The sequence below is a fragment of the Anguilla anguilla genome, chromosome 8 (assembly GCF_013347855.1).
Source record: "Anguilla anguilla isolate fAngAng1 chromosome 8, fAngAng1.pri, whole genome shotgun sequence".
NCBI classification, from domain to species: Eukaryota; Metazoa; Chordata; class Actinopteri; order Anguilliformes; family Anguillidae; genus Anguilla; species Anguilla anguilla.
Genome location: NC_049208.1, coordinates 15934754 through 15951165, shown reverse-complemented (window position 1 = coordinate 15951165; position 16412 = coordinate 15934754). Strand labels below are relative to the sequence as shown.

At 46.6% G+C, this 16412-nt stretch overlaps 1 protein-coding gene across 2 annotated transcripts in view; it reads right to left on the bottom strand.

The window, feature by feature from the left end:
* pip4k2ab (phosphatidylinositol-5-phosphate 4-kinase, type II, alpha b) overlaps positions 1-16412 on the bottom strand; it is a 49965-nt gene that overhangs the window by 24639 nt on the left and 8914 nt on the right. The window lies entirely within an intron of this gene.

Below are 16412 nucleotides of genomic sequence, written 5' to 3'. Positions count from 1 at the left end.
CACCATTATCCTACATGTCCATCCCTAAATCATCCCTTAGTTGTCTTAAGGTCGGTATTTGGTTATATGCAAACTGCACAGGCAATGAGTCGTACACAGACATGTCTGTGCTCTCACCCTTCCGTCCATTATAATACGGTCCGGTCCCATTACATCAGGCATGACATGAGGTCATGATGGATTCGGTGTGGAGGGACTGCCCTTCTATTGTCTCTCAAATACTGCACGGTAAACACTAAAGGTACGCTACAGCTGGACCCCACTTCCCCAGACCGGGACCACATCTCCTGCACGTTCATAGAGATTGGGTCATGCGATCACCGACGAGGCCACGCCCAAGAAAGCAGTTCCGTATCCTACAGCAAAGGACCAACGTGGCTCCAGAACACAATGAACGCGAGCGGCTCTGCTAATCTCCATCCACAGGAATGGAAAATGTCACGTGCACACAAACTAAAGATAGCAGTCTGTTTTTCATAGGAAAATAAGTTATTCACAATCTGCACTTTATCTGCCCGCGCACACGCGGCACGAGTGAAGATAACAGGGACCAATGGGCGGCCTTCACAAGAGCCGTATCGGGTTTGGCTATATTTAAAAACAATTATGACATACATATATGTCTCAGCAGTGGACCATACCGTGGTTATTGACCAATCTCAGACTCTTGTACTCAACTAATCTGACCTATAATTTTGCATTTTGCAACTGAGCGAGAATGAGAAGTCCGCTGACAATCGGAGCTTCAGATTTGTTGACCTTGGAGGTAGACGACAACTGTAGCAAAGCGCCCAGAGGACACGTTTGTGAAAAAGTCTCGGAGGCAGGCTGGACACAATGTCTGTCTGAGCAGTGCATTGTGGGACCTCAGGCAGCGACATCTCCAGCGCACAAAGCGGTCCTTCACACAGCGGGGTACCAGCCACCCGCATCCGAGACAAAGCATTTCCTTCATTGAGTCCTACAGCTGTTCTCTCTCGCATTCTGCTACACCCTGACAATAGCCAATCACTCAGCGTGACTCTGCCAGGAACAGGCCGGTTAGACTGAGCTAGGGCTAAAAGGTGCATTTTACCACAGGCTATTTTCGTAAGCAAAAACACAAACAGTACCTTCCTGGGACTTTAAAAACGCACAGCCAAGATTCAGAAGGCATTACATTCTCCGAGTGCTTTTGGCGGGTCCTCTCAAAGGAAGGCTGAAGGGTAAAACACAGGCCTAAATCCACAGCTTGTGTAATGCGTAACCCACACGCGTGTAACACAGTTCCATTGCTTAAAATCATTCCAACTCAGAGGCGTTGCCCTGTCTGTGGAACAGCAACATTTGAAAGGAACAGAAAACCTTGAAACGGCCTTTGTGCCACTTAAGAATATGCCCTCGGCCCTTAACGGTCAGCAGTGCAGACTGCCAATCCTAAGGAATAAAGCGGAGCACAAGTGGAGGACAGACAGACTATTCAGGATGTAAAGTGAAATCAGATGTGATAGTTATACCTGATAGGATAGAGTTTAATCATGAATATTGATCATACGTGCTCTGTTTGCAAACAAACATACCGCAACCTATGATAAAGCACGGGTTGTTCACAAATGAGTGTGTGTGTGTGTGTGTGTGTGTAGGGGGGGGGGGGGGGGGCTCACTTATTCAGAACAACTGAACTTTCATTGCAGCAAACTATGTATGGAGTGATTTCCCAAAGGATGATTAATAATAACTTATGTAGCCTATAAGATTATACAATTATCAAAATTGAAGTGCAAGATTATTAGTTTTAATCTGAAATGGCCAACCAAACACACATACTGTTGACTGACCCCACATACTATTTAGCTAACATGCATACACAAACAATAACATCCAGCCTATTGCAGCTTCAGTGAAGCAACTGCATTGCAGTGTACAATCAACAGACTATTTCAACAGCAATCTCTGTTGTGACAAATACACAGATCAGTCTAAATTGTTTTGTCTGGTAGGCGGTATTGTTTTGACAACTGCAATTATGTGATATACACACAAACACACACAATAGTTTTCTATAAGTTAAACATAGCCTTTTGCTATAAGCTTTCTACATTCTAACCTTGGGGCTAATAATGGTCAGTCTTGTATCTGTGTTTATTTAATAAGCTTTCCTCAATAATGTAGGTAGAGCTCCAGGACTGAAAAACACCTACAGCTAATATGGAGGGACAACTTGAGCTGAAATGTGCCCAAAAATGTAAATTGTAAATTGTTTCAGCATTTAGCCCAGCAGACTTATTATTTGATAGCTGATTGGAGAGATTCTCTGCAAGCAGTCTTCTCAAAAAGAGGAAAGGATGAAGCCTAATTCAAAACCAAGACAAAAATATATTCATATTGTGACATATTTCTTTTTATTCAAGATAACCACATTCATAAAACGGACCACTGGGAAAGAGCCTTTTTAGCCAACAGGAGACATGAAAAACTAGTGATTCTACAAATTAGCAAGTAGGACTTTTAAGGCACAAATGTGACCGACTGTTTGCCTTTCTTGTTCTTACCTCTGCTTCTACAAATACACTAGACCCGATATTGAAGTTTGAGGGCTCTGAACTAAATTTAGAGCATCACACACGAAGCACCGGCACACGTCTTCATTAACGAGCGTCGCTTACGGCAACAATCCCAACGCGTCGTCGGACGGGTTTAACAAACCGTGCTGTTTTCGCTCCCGATCTGCATTCTCATTCTGCGTGCTCCCCATTATACCCGCCATTCTCCGCAGAGAGAATGCAAAACAAACAGAGCAGCGCGTTTCTCCTTCAGCGGCGCTCAAGTGGACGACGCACAATGAGCGGATCCGCGCCGACGCTCTCCAGCGCCAGAGCGAACGGAGCGGTGACTCACACTTTTAATTAAAAACCCTGCGCGACAAAAGAGACGCGAAGCAATTACAGGGCCGGCGCTAGCCGCTCGATGCAAATGCGCCTTCTACAAAGCGCCTCGCGGACAAAAGGGTCTGGGTCGCGGCGCGGCGCGGCCCTGCTAAACGCCACACAAACGGGATCCCCTTACGACACCCAGCACGCAGAGCGTCTTCATCAGACAAGGAAGGCATTTTTTAAAGAAGAGAATCAGCTGTCTCCATGTCAAAGAACACACAGTACATGTCAACAGGTAAAAGCTGGATGCTTAGACAAGCGAGGGCCTTGGAGTTGTGTTTGATTCGCATAGTCATTGAAGAGCGTGTGCGTTTGCAGCTGATTTGAAATGCATCGTGGACACCCTTATGCTGAGCGACTTGATGAGATACACGTCTCATACTCCATAAGTAAGTTTGTCTAAATGGTTCACACAGCTTGATTTTTTTCCCCAAGATAAACTGACATATTCTATTACCCTTGTTAAAAATGGACGCAAAAAGAGTAGAAATCAGCAACAGGGGACAAACACGCAAAGGGTCTTCAGCTAATCTTACCATAATATTTTGGAGTATGAACCAACTGTAGAGGAGCAAGAAGGCCAGTGGTAAAGCAGAACAATAAACCAATGACAAGTAAGAATTCAGGTGGTTCCTCTGGCTAAGACAGGGATGACAGTACACCTCTGCCAGCCAATGATTTTGTTCAGAGCTCTTTCCACTAGAGGTCCTCTGTGGTATCAAAACACCAATAAAATACACAGTTCATCAGACTGCAGATCGCTTTTCTACATGAATCCATGGATTACCTTTCCTGTTTTTCCTCTGCCTTTTCCTGTTTTTTCCTGTCCGTTTGGGTTCTACATGCTCAGAGTCCTAAACGTTTGGGTTCTACATGCTCAGAGTCCTGTCCGTTTGGGTTCTACATGCTCAGAGTCCTAAATGTTTGGGTTCTACATGCTCAGAGTCCTGTCCGTTTGGGTTCTACATGCTCAGAGTCCTAAATGTTTGGGTTCTACATGCTCAGAGTCCTGTCCGTTTGGGTTCTACATGCTCAGAGTCCTAAATGTTTGGGTTCTACATGCTCAGAGTCCTGTCCGTTTGGGTTCTACATGCTCAGAGTCCTGTCCGTTTGGGTTCTACATGCTCAGAGTCCTAAACGTTTGGGTTCTACATGCTCAGAGTCCTAAACGTTTGGGTTCTACATGCTCAGAGTCCTGCCCGTTTGGGTTCCACATGCTCAGAGTCCTACAGTTTGGGTTCTACATGCTCAGAGTCCTGTCCGTTTGGGTTCTACATGCTCAGAGTCCTAAACGTTTGGGTTCTACATGCTCAGAGTCCTAAACGTTTGGGTTCTACATGCTCAGAGTCCTAAACGTTTGGGTTCTACATGCTCAGAGTCCTGCCCGTTTGGGTTCCACATGCTCAGAGTCCTACAGTTTGGGTTCTACATGCTAGGAGTCCTACCGTTTGGGTTCCACATGCTCAGAGCCCAGCCCGTTTCGAGTAGCCTACTACTCGCTCAGGAATTCTGCCTTCTGAGGGTCTACTTGCTCCACCCATCAGTTATACAGTGAGAAACAAAAGAATCAGGCTTGGAATACCTCTGTACTTGCAGCGAAATAAAGTGAGAGAGATGTTCGAGAGAGTACGGTAATAGGCCCCAGGTGGCAGAGTTAGACACTGACGCAGAGCCCGCGAATCACAGCACGGATCCGTTCTGGTGTCACAGGAAGACAAGCTCCACTAACAATCACACACAGATCAGATCGGTCAGCCCAGATCGAGCTTCAGCTTCAACCACTGCCCTGAACACAGGGCCCAACATTTGAAACACTCTGGATCTATCCAGGGTTCAAACATTGGCAGCAGTTTTTTTTTTAAAGGACAGCAGGCCAGCCTTCCTTTCCCATTTTCTCCATTATTCAGACGGGTAGAAGCAGAGAAATAAAAAAAAGAAGGGTCCACAGCAGCAGGGAACTCACAAAAGGTCTCGAGAATCCGCCACGCTACAGATCGCGCCACACGTCTCGCCCTGGCACCGGCCTTTTCATTATTTCAGCTCCTGCTGGTCCTACCCCAACCTCTGCCCGTTAACCACACACATCGCATGCAGTCTGCGCCTCCCGTCTAATGCGGAAATCACCGGAAAAATCCTGCCAGTCTTTTTTTTTTTTCCGACAGCCAATTATTTTATATGACCTTCTTTTTCTTTAATTATTCATGCCGATTCATACATTATTCAAAATGTAATTTTAACTTATCAGAATACTGAGCAAACTTTCAAACTGTGTGCTTCCAAATTATGTGTAGAATTAGCTGGCGTTACTCTTTCTTAAAAATAAAACACTGTTGTCCCTTTTCTAATTGGCCCTGGCAAAGAACAGCAGGTCCCAGCAGGGTAACTGGTCACCCGCTGCCTTGACTTCAGCCTCTGACTCCCGGCACCTCCTGGCACCTCCCAAAGCCTCCGTTACATCCGTGCCCGGGCGCCTCCCCCGCGGCGACCTCGGCCTCCGCTGACATGTTTGCAAGTTGTTCTGTCTCGGCCCGCCTTCCCGTCGCTCCCATCTGTTTCTACGGCGACGGGGGCAGGGGAGCGTTCTGCCGAATATATCTTTCAGCGCGGCGGGCGGGTGGGAATGGAGCGCAGGTATGCCTCTGCTTCCCCTCGGAAAGCTAAGCCGAGACTTATTACCTTCTGACATTCAAATGTGCCGCTTCCTCTTCCTGTTCCCGCTGGCTGCTGGGAGAACGGGCGACCTCAGCGAATCTGTACTCCCACGCACGCATGCAAACACACACACACACACACACACACGCACAGGACCTGTTCAAACTGGCCAGAGTTAAGTGTAACACCGGTAGCGAGCTGCACTTTGGGAGTCAGGTTAATGACATGTGTAAACACCGTGTTGTTGCCTACAGGGGCGCCACTGCGTGATGTGCCTGTGCGGAGTTGCTAGGGAACTGAATCCGAGGTCATCGACCCTGAAGCGCACCTCCTATCCTCAGCTTACCGAACCCGTGCCTCTGTAAGTTCCCCCACAGCAGGAGAACCTGAGTCACGATTAATCCACCCCGGTTCGCTTCAAAGTGCTCCGTTCTCTCCTATCAGTACATTAGACACGGACAGACCAGCAATCCGGGAAAACGGCACACGTGTCCTAACGACAGCCCGTCTTGCTTTCAGATTTGCTCACCGACACCTAAGTGATTCAGGAGAGGGAGAGACACGGGCACCTTGCCTGCTAATCTCCTCTCCAGCACCTTTGTCATGCTAATGTCACAGAATGACTAATCCTCACCTCTCAAACACACACACAGACACAAAAGAAATGAATTTTAAAAAAGGCATCTGAATCAGCCGTGCAGCAGAAACCATTTACAAAGTGTTCTGATAAAAATGTTGTACAACATTACGAATAAGGGGGCCAATGTTTTGCACTCATTGTAATGCATGTTGTCTAGTTACATGATCAATCACGCTGGGGCCTGTAGTTTTTTGTTCGTTTGTAGTCCAGATAAAGGCAGATTATGTAGTAGATTGTGCGCCTCCAGCCAGCGAGGACTATAGAGGAGGTAGGCTATGTTCCCCCGTAATATATCATACATTTCCAAACAGTGCACTGGCTCTGTGACCTTGTGAAATGACAACATCCACATGTTTCACAGTGTTAATGTAACATGCTGTCAGCAAGGCATCCACCATCTTATAGAGCAGTGTAGACAGACAGATAACCAACCGACTAGCACACACAAATGCTGCGTACATGTACATACGCACGCACACACACACACACACACACACAAATCACACATACGCGCGCTCACACACACACACACACACACAAATGTGAAGAAGTGCCGCTGATTGGATGATATTGGGAGCCAGCTGTACACCACTCTAATTAAATGACCTGTGGATCATGGCAGCATTAACAGGAATAGAAGGATTACACATTGCATCTGGCACATGTGTGCATTGTGGGTACCTTAGCAATACTTCAGCACACAAACATAGCCAAGGCATTTTCAAATACTGATTGATATACCAATAGCCTGATTGGTAAACAATCGATATAACAATAATCAAAAAGTTCTTATTAATTATTATTAGTTGTACTATTACTAATACTACTAGGCCTACTACTACTAATAATAATAATATTACTATTTCTCTGCAGATTACATTTTGTTGTCTTCAAAGATAACACAACTGGCATGACAAAGTCTGAGAATACTCAGGATTGAGCGATACTGTACTAGGTTCGATTTTAGAAGGAAGGAGCTTTATCAATTAGGCTAGCAGCTACTGAGCAATCCAGAAATCCTGCATCAATTAACGAGCAAGAGTAATTAACTGGGCACCACTCACACAAGGCCTAATCAAGCCAAAGGGAGAGCACATCATTACAGTGCCTGCTTTATTTTTAGACATCTTGCTATATCCTTTTCTCGCAACCGTTATCACAAAAACACAAAAAAAAAAAGTGTCTGCCATCATTCTCTGACTGAGCACATGAATAGTTCATTAAATAAAATGTTTTCTAGACTCATCCACAGATCGCAGAGCCCTCTGCCCACAGGCGGAGATGCAGAGTGGAAATCATTAGGAATAAATGCATTAGGGTGAAAAATGGAATCAATTTCACCTTTCCCTCGAGGAAGCGTACTGAACGGCACAGAATGTTCAGCAGGAACTGGCTGAAAACACGCAGTAATGACCAACAAGACACTGAACACGCAAGGAAACGCCATGCCAGCAATAAAAAAGGTTCATTTTCCTGACAAGAAAAAAACCTAACTATACCACATAGCCTACATGCGCCATAAGAAAGCACCAGGACAAGGAGAAGACAGAAGAGAGAGAGAGAGAAAAAAAACAATTTCAGAGGCACTTGGAAAAAAAACAAAAAAAACACAGAAACAGTAAACTGCCGGCCCTATCTAAATGAAAGATATTAAAAAGGGGAAAAAACCAATTTGGAAAGAAAAGCCTAATCTATATAATTTATTAAGGTAGTTTGGTTGACTGAGCATGCATGCTCTTTTGCTGAGTGAATGTGCATGCCCCACCAAGTAGCCTAGCCTGCATGTCTTTAGATTGTGCGAGGAGGCAGGAGTGCCCGGAGGAAACTCCACACAGACCCGCCCCTACCGGGACTCGAACCCATGCCCCGCGCGTGGAGAGCCGACAGTGCCATCCACTGCACCATGGTGTCGCCCATTGCATCATTCCACAGTCATGATGGGGGTGCTGCTGCTGTACCCTTGAGCACGGCACCTAATATCAATTAATACAGCTGGATATAGCTGCAGTATAGCTATATGCAGCTGTATTAACTGATATTAGGTAAAAAAAAAAAAAACTCTTAATTGTGAAATGCAATGTTATGTAATTGTATGCAATGTAATGCCACGAAAACCCACACAGTTCATCTCCCATTGGATGACACTCAAAATCCATTCAAAATTTCACAACTGAATGAATGTGAGCTCACACTATGGACATGATGCAAGCAACTCGGTCTAAGCCCGCTCTAATTCTCGTCATCTGCATTGTGCTAAGCGATGTCTTTAAGCCAGACAGCTTGTGGAGGACTCGCGGTGCGTCAGTCTCTGAAGAGCACGCCCAAGGCCCGCTGTGGGGTTAATGAGAGCAGACACTGCACGTCTCAGCTCTGCTGGACACCGGACAGACAGCCGGGAAAAGAAAAGAAACGGTACGCAAAAGGGTAAGACTGAAGCGCAAGCACACACACAACCACGCGCGCAAGCACGCTGAGCACTGAGCACACAGGTGCGCAGGTACAGCTAGGCACACGCGCAGCTGAGTCACGGCGGCCTGCTCCTCTGCTGTCGCTGGCAGTGATGATGTCACAGCAGAGACGCTCAATACAGCAGGGGCTGACGCGTGGGAAGCATCATTCCATCGGCTGCTAGGCTGCTAGTGCTGTAGTATGAGCCCAGCATGACACATGCACGCGCACACATACACACACACATGCACGCATGCACGCGCACACAAACACACTCACACGCAAACACACGCATGCACGCACACACGTGCAGCTGTATGCCAGAACACAGACGATACGTAAAAATACAGACACAAAGAGCACTCCAGAGATTTCAACCCAAGCCTTGGAGTAAGGTCTGGTTCCAGTTATCCTTCTACCACTGTGCTTCAAATGAATCAACCTAATATGAACAGACCCCCTGCAAATGGATACATGGGTTACAGTCTCTATCAGCCAAGCACAGGACTGTTATAAAGTACAAGTGAGGCAGTAGAGCAGGGACATTTCACCCCAAAGTTCATAACAGCGCTGCAATTATTGTACCAGCCAACAAAATAAATAAATAGGCCTATATAAATAAAAAACCTAAAGGGCATTCGCAATAACAATTTAGCCAAAAACAATTATTTGACAAGAAAATAATAGCCTATGCTTGACTTGGCCCTGAGACACAGAGCAAGCACGCTCCTTGGTTCCAAAAACAAATTTAGCAAGTTTCCCTAAGAGATTAAAAAAGGAGAGAGAAACTGTACAAATTCACTCGGGGAAACCGGGTGCAAGTCCCATTCATCTCCAGAACAACACAGCCTGCTGGAGACACCAGCAGCATGTCTTTATTCCTGTTCCTCCTCTTCCTCAGGACTTCTATTCAGAGGACTGTCTGCTATTCATTTAAGTGTGGGCCAGACAGCCAATTTCCCACCGAGCAACCTGAGAGCTGTCTACACTAAACACTGCTGCGCCACCTCAGTACTGCACTCTGAAATACTTCATTACTGCACATACACAGATCTACATCACACTCCTGTACTCTCATATACCACTCAATACTACTACTTAAATACCTCATTAAAATACTTCATACAGGCCTACACCACACTCCTGTGCGTTCATACGCTGGATGACTGCAGGCCTGATTTGAGCATTTGGATGGGCTGCAGTTTATAAATTTAGTTCCACACACACACACACACCAATCACAGTGATTTGCTTGCAAGGATAAAGTGAGACTCATAAATCCAGAATCGTAAAACTAGTTCTGCAGCTAGTTACCTGCAAGACGAAGCCTAACCCCAGTCAGACGCTTTCTCCAAAACTCCAGAAGGACTGAGTGTCTGACTGATCTCCTCTACACTACTCTTCCCCCGTAGCGTCGAGAAGGTCATCAGCGATGAGAGGGGGAGACGAGGAGAGGGACAGAGGAGAGGGGGATACGTGGAGCCCGCTGGGGCAGCACAGGACCAGACAGGGCTGACAGCGCCCGGAAACAAACGCCATTAGTCGCACAATCGAAACTGAAATTGTTAAAAGCTGGAGAAAATCATTTGAGGCTGCAGTCTGCAATTTGTTATTTTTTTTATTGACAAAATAGGCCCTGGGGCCTTCAGTTTTTTCTGTCTCCTGTGTCTGTCATGTGACCACCCTATACTGAACTCCCCTCCTGCATTCTATACTCAGTGTATTCTCAGGTAGGCTACGCTAACCCCAGACTCCGGGGTCTGTGTGCCCGTCACAAAGACTGAATAATAATACAGGTCTGCTATGTAGACCCAGTTTGTTAACCAAGGCAGAGCAGACATGCAGATGCTTTACTCAGATGTTTTGAATACAGAGGACCCGTTTTTTCTAGCAAACCTGTCAGTTGTAACCTTTTCATGGCTTTTTAATTGGGTTTCGGTGAGAGGTAAGCCAATTTACCTCAACAGCAAGAACTAAAAGGTGTGAAATGTCAGAAGCTAAAAACCTGTGCTGTCAATAACCGTGCATGTAAATGTTTTCTGGTCACAGAGGCACGTTTGTGTTAAGGTACCCTCCCCCCATGCTGTCTGAGCACTATATGCACCTACAGTTCAGCCCATTGAAATAATGGCACACTGCAGACGGAAAACATTGGTTTTGTCCACATTTCGCACTAACTGGCTAAATTGACTTGCTCTGATGCAGTCAAGGTATAAGTTCAAACTATGCAGATGAATTTGACATGGTTTCAAAGATTTAGGCTAATATTCAGGCTACAAACTGTTCACTTTGTAGAGACACTATGAGTGCGGGCTCAACCCTATAGTCTAGTTCAGGGCTGCCCGAACCTGTTACTGCACATCTACAGTCCTGTACATTTTCACTCCAACCCTAACAAAGCACACCTTAATCTAGAGAGCTAGAGATCTTGTTAAACCGCTAATTAATAGAAACAGGTGTGCCAAATTAGGGTTGAAATGAAAACCTACAGGAGGATGGTAGATCTCCAGGAACAGGGTTGTACAGCCCAGGTCTAGTTTCAGCCACTTTGATTTGGCTGCATCGCAGTGATCTTCATTCCTGGTCCTAGCGAACCGCAGGGTCTGCAAGTTTTCGTTGTTACTCGGCACTTAATTGATAAATTAAAGCAGTCGTTACACCTTTAACTCATCTTACCTTGATTCCTGGGTCTAAACTGGTTGCTGATATTAAGACTAAAATAAAACCAGCAGACCCTGCAGGCCACCAGAACCACGAATGAAGATCAGTACTGTCTCATTAGTGAACTATGAACACAAGTCCATCTCTGCAGGCTTTCATCACCAGATCTCCTCTCAAATTTGTCAATTTCTGCAGGCTTTCATCTCCAGATCTCCTCTCAAATCAGCGCCTCTCCTCTCCTCAAATTCCTCACCTCGCTGTCCTTAAGAGTTTTTCCTCAAATCCTGGCAGCATCAAACAGAAAGCAACCACACTGCAAGACCTGAATGTGAGCACAGCACAAGAGGGCACTAATAGGACTCAGCATGTACCATGTTAGTATAGGCCAAAGCCCTAGCATAGAAAACGTAGGTAATACAGTATGTTACTTGGCGGAGTGTTCTGCAAGATGAGCACAATCAAAGTTTATACCGTCACGTAGATAAATTAGGGGAATTTGAATTGAATTGTGGGAAAAAAGTTGTAGCGAGCACAGTGCGTAGACGAGACTCTGGCAGGGGACGGTGTTTTCATTTCTTCTTGCGTTGCTAGCAGCGGTTGCCACAGCGGCGCTCTCTCGACGCTCGTCTCGTCTTCCGAGTTTCATACCGCCGCTTCCTCCGCCGCGCGTCTCCATGGCAGCGAGGTCAGGTTTTCCCGCATTAAACGCGGCGCCGCTGACGGCAGGAAGCGCAGCTGGGCGAGGGTTAGCCGCCGACCGCGCGCGCAGCCTGCCGCGTCTCCGCTGCCCGCTCAGACCCGCCGAAGCCGCTCGAAGAATCGCGCAGGCTCACACCAGGCCACAAGCAGGCAGGCATTCATCCCCCTTTCAATAACCCAAGTGAACCGCGCCCAAACTGCATTACGCGCTTCGACTTCTGAGTCTTACCTGTGCCTTCTGAAACGCAAACGGTGCGTACACAAGCGGATGAACTGTTCGACACTGCCGCTGCGCATATTCACCCTAGACTTCATTTTACTATTTAAATCATTAAGAATTAATAATAGGCTGCATTACATGAAATGTCACTCTAAAAAACCAAATCAACCCCATGCTAATGGTAACTGCAGGGTAGGTGACAATGGATGAGATGGTTTTCACACTGGCACAGAAATTTGCAACTCAACAATGTTTTTATGCATTTATTTCCTTAGAAATTACCAACAACCCGCATCTGATACTGTAAGGCCCAATTTTAAATAAATCTGTGTGTGCTTAAAAAAAAAAGTAATTTTGCAGTGAAACGGGGATAATGCAGTAACAGTCTCAGAGCTGCTTATGCCCAAATGAAAAAAAAAAAAGATGAGAAACATCCTTTTTCCAAAATGGCTTAAAGGGGCAGTTGACTTTCTGCATTTTCAGCTTTAATGTAGGCCTATGTTTTTGAATGGCCCAGACAGTGTTTGTGTACAATGGAGGACACTTCAGATATTTATAGAAGTTTCTTACAACCAGCCAGCTTTACAACAGCTGGTAAATGGGCCAATTGAAAACATAAACAAAAACTGAAACTATATTAAAAAAACTCCAGAAGGCGAACTATCCTTTCAAAGCTCCGTAGAGTGCTAGATATGAAAGCTAAAGCAAAAACAAAGCGAGGTAATTAACATCTTATCTTGTGCAAACGAGCGTTTAGGAGTTTTTAAATGGTGATGGATTGAAGGAGAAGTAATAAACAGGATGCATGGCATTTAGCTTCTAATAGGAAACTTAAATGATGTTATAACTAACAATTCATTATCCACCATAAGTGTCACCTCACATGGTGAAATAAACAGAATTAATTTACTCCAAAACATTCAGCACAAATTCATTCAGCCTCATTTTGCTCACATCGCAAACGTCAGGTTTATTCACTTTCTAATCATGCCCAGCCCTATTGACAAAGACAGTCAGGCAGCGTCGGCTGCAGTCCGGACGTACACAACCTGTGACGACCAACCCAGCATCAAGGCAAGGTAAATGTTTGCAAACGATCTTAATATCCTAGAAGACGGCACGCTGCTCACAGGAAGATCCCTGAATGCCAGCACACTCAGTGCGCGTGTTCTGCTGGCCAGCTCTGCTGAGCTCCCCGCAGGCCCGCTCTGAGGCCTGCTCACGGCATTGACGAGGACGCCCGGGGGAACCCCAGTCAGACCGTTCTCCTCACGGGCGCGCAGGAGTAGCCCAACGCGTCACCGCCAGCACGAGCCAAAAAGTCTGAATGAGAGAGTTGGCCTAACAGCTCACAGAGCTTCGCTGGGCGGGAGCTAAAACGGCCCGCGGGGCGGCCCGCGACCCTCTTATTCCAGGGATCCACCGCGCCACCGGCGCTGGCAGAAGAGGGGCGCTTCTGACGCAGCGTCCCAGCCGCGTTTCGGCCCCCCTCATCCCGCCGAGAAGTGCAGCGGCGAAACGCAAACGCCGACCCTCGCGGGCGCGGTCCCGCGGGCGAGAAGGGCGGCGCACCGTGACGAATTCCACCTGTTTAAAATGCGCGGTGTGAAATTTACTCTCAGGAAAATAAATTTCACGTTGCCGGCCGGCCGGCCTTTCTCCGGGCCGCTGCAGAACCGCGGTATGCCGCTGATTTAGTGTCCAGCCCGCGTGTGGAATGGGCTTTTTAGTAAGAGACCAGCATGTTTGCTTGCTGCTCGTAATCTGAATGGAATGAGAAGGTCTCTGAGACACAGCCCTGCTGTGCTGTTGAAGGGGACCGCATCCTGACTCATCGCAGGACAAACACCCAGGACAAAAAAAACATAATCAGCCTGGTTCAGCCCTCACCCCGACAGCCTCCCTTAACGCTCTGCTAGTCGGGCGAAACCTAACGAGAGGATTTCAGATAGGGAAAGACTGCGGTTCTCTGTTCGTCTGTCTGAAGCATGAGGGTCTGTACTTTACAACAGGCTGCGCTGCCTCGTAGCGTGGAGGCCCTGTCAGACACCAGCCCGCCCCCCTCAGACACCAGCCCGCCCCTCTGCCTGATGCTCTGACTGCGGAGAACATCCCAGCTTCCAACACACCGTCTCCCTTCACCTATTGCCACATCTTGGCTATTTTTAGAGACGTCTTATGCAATCCTGGCAGAGACCAGAGTAGTCTACGTCAGAAAGGGAAAACAAATAGGCTAGCCTGAGAGAGAGAGAGGGATGAGAGAGAGGGAGAGGGGGAGAGAGAGAGAGAGGGATGAGAGAGAGAGAGAGAGAGAGAGAGAGAGAGAGAGAGAGACCAACTGCCCAGGGCTTTAAGGGCAGATAATTAATCTTCAGGGCTTTCTTTCAGCCAGGGGCTACACCTATTCATGGCGATAACTCGGCACATTAAATGCAGCCGGGGCATTTCTGAGCCTTTACTGAACTGCAAATTTGCAACGGACTGAATTATTACATTTAACGGCATTAATCGTTTCCCCTCCGAGTCCTGACAAATGATGACACTTTATAAAGGAAGCTTATTCATTCAACAGAACAGAAACCAGACAACTAATAATAATGAATTTCCTAAAACAATTTTCACAACAGATCTTTTATGAGAAACTGTTTGGTCTGAGGAAGTTACAGTCATAGTGACTTAGACTGACCTTTCCATCAAACAGTTTCCCCTTTAGACTTTTCTAACACTGAGATCCAAAAGCCTATGGTTACCTGAGTACCGACAGCCGCCAGGTGACCCACTCTCTCCTGAGGAGCCTGACAGCATGCTAATATACGCGGCCAGAAGGGGGGCAGCTGTATGGTAATCAGGTCGAAGCCTGACATTGATTTTGCAGTTGACCATGAAAACACATCAGACAGAGCGAAGCTTAGGCTGCGAAGCTTGCCCTGTGTGACAATGCGCCGCAGAGAGACCGTTTCCAGCTGTGTGAAGCAGAATGGCAAGACTGGGGCGCAATATGTGAGAAGGATGAGAATGGAGTGGTGAAAACGCAGGCCAGACATCTAAGAATCCCAGCAGATTTATAAAGCCCAATTAGTGGGTCAATCTGAAAAGAAAACTGACAGCCTAATTGAAAAATAAAACCTAATGACATGTGTCAGAAAGCATTAGTAAGCTAACATGTTGAAAGTGGACTGGTCTTCCTAGCCTACAAAATAAACATTAAACACTAAGTCAACAGAGAGCATATCTTCTACCTGTCCACTTCAGTAAAATGGCTTGGCAGTTTCACCTGCAATAAGTGGACTTGAGTTTCAGTATGACTTGGACACTCTAAATCTCCATCAGGATTTAATGGAATTCAATCACAGTCTACTACTATCACCGAGATAGAATTCCATAAACTATCGCTTCTCACACAACTGCTCAGTGTTTCCGACAGTACACATTAAACTGAAAGCAGACATTGGAAGTGAAGGCAATTGCCTTGTTGCCCTAAAGTATTGAATGAAAATGTGCCATGTAGGTTAAAGCGAAAGGACTCTTATACTTTGAAACCATTTTGTTTTTAAGTATTTAACAAAAAATATCCATACATTCTGATATTTGAGCACTACAGGACCATTCAGGATCATTCAGTATACCAGAGTAATACAGATATGGTAATGGTCTCTGTATTAGCCTACCTAGAGCCATTCCCAGCCATCGCTCAAGAGAGAGACAGAATGGGTGAACACGACAGCATTAGTGTCCTGAATGACTAGGCCAGAAACCGTGAGGGCAAGACGAGCTAAATAAAGCTCACCTCTTCCCGACTAAGCCCTCCACAGTCAAATGGCTCTCAAGGACTAGTCAAATGAGGCAGAAGATCTTATTCCTTCCTGGTCAAGGACTGCCTGGCACTTATGGCTTAGTAGTCTGACCTCACTCTGACCGAAATGCCGCATGCATGATTCACGAGCGTCACCGTCAGCGTTGGCTTCAGGTGCGCCGCTGTCCACCTGGCATCCCAGGAAGCACTAGCACGTCGCTGCGACGCTGTAGCAAACCAAACTTAGGCTGCGGCGTCGGCTGGGACACGAGCCTCTTTCAGTGGTTGACTCGTAGCTTCCACCGTTCCACAAACTTTTCAGGCGAGCCGTGACTGTGAATTAAAGAGACGCTCTCCTGTCTGAGGGTGTGGGGTTGAGAGCTTCCA